Here is a 1,301-nt window from a genome sequence, read left to right on the forward strand (position 1 = left end):
GAATCTACAACTTGCTATGACAAACATATACCAGTTCCTAGTTGACTATGTATTTCTTAAGCATGTGTTATAGAAGTGGCTTTTTTTTTTTCTTGACTAAACTTACATTTATTCTCAGCATGCCTAATTCTGTGACACACAGCCTTGAGCCCTGGTCGTTCTGGCTGTCAAGAGCAGCAGGTTCAGACAGCTGCCTGTGGCTCTACCTCTTGGGCCCCACTTGTGTGTACACCTTGATAATGTCATGATACCGGCCTTCAGGGGGCTACTAGTTGGAGAGCAGTATGTGTAATCTGGTCCTTCTCTCTCAAAGAGGAGCAGACTGGAGTCCTGCTTGATGGCTTCCACTTAGAGCTCCTGGGACAGGAGTTGCAGTTCGTGCAGAACTTCCTGCTGGGCCTCAAGCATGGACTTGATGGCTTTCCTCTCCATCTCATTCTCTCCCTGCTTGTACAGCGACCACTCCTTTAAAAGCAAAGCTCTCCACTCAGCCTCCTCAAAGGAGATCTCTACCTAAGGTTGATGTCTCACTTTGTCCAAGAACCTCCAGGTATAATAAAAGCTTCAGTGGGAATTAGGTCTTGGCCAGCCTTTTATAGTCATCTGTTCCTCTTTTTCAAATGGCCCATAGCAGCTTGGTCTTTGTTAGGATCTACCTTCTTCTCCTTTTGAAGAGGTTCTGCTCTAATGGAAATGAGTTTCCAAAAAGACAACAATGAAGCTTGCTGGTAGGTGTCTCTAATCTGTGTCTGCCAAGGTCCCAGAAGCCAGCAGTGCGAGTGCAGAGCTTGCACAGTAGTGATATACGGAATGGCAAGTGGACTCTCCTCATTGTGGGTTCTTGTCCTATAAAGTTTAAAGAATAAAATTTGCATAGTAAAAGATTTTAAACAAAAATGTGAAAGTTTATTGCAAACATATACAAGCTCCCCCTGGGGAGGGGTCCCCAAATCGGGAACCCCCCCCCCTCTCTCTCTCAAAAAAAATATAGACCTCTGAGTCTCTTTGTTTATGGGATTATAAATGCTGGTGCCCTCCTCTTCTTCTCCCCCTTATCTTGTAACATTCTTGTAAACAATCTGGCGGTTTGGAGCTGTCTCTGCCCATCACGTACTCATTCCTCTTCCATGGACCCCCCTTCCCTAAACTGCCTCTCCTGTCTCTAAAATCCTTTCAGTAGCTCCCAGCGCTGTGGCAGCCATAGTCCCTAAGGCAGCCAGCCGACCAGCTGCTTCTGCACCTTGGCAGTCTGGCCTGTGATGCCTAGCACTATGGTCCAAGAAGTTGTGTTTAATATTTTT

The 1,301-nt window shown here is 46.0% G+C and overlaps 1 pseudogene across 1 annotated transcript; it reads right to left on the bottom strand.

Moving 5' to 3' along the window:
- Positions 1-202: 202 nt before the first annotated feature.
- LOC308511620 (large ribosomal subunit protein mL40-like) lies at positions 203-875 on the bottom strand (annotated as a pseudogene). Its single transcript has one exon. The product of its transcript is annotated as a large ribosomal subunit protein mL40-like (transcript).
- Between the last annotated feature and the right edge of the window lie 426 nt (positions 876-1,301).

The sequence above is a fragment of the Myotis nattereri genome (assembly GCF_964212035.1).
Source record: "Myotis nattereri genome assembly, chromosome: X".
Lineage (NCBI taxonomy): Eukaryota > Metazoa > Chordata > Mammalia > Chiroptera > Vespertilionidae > Myotis > Myotis nattereri.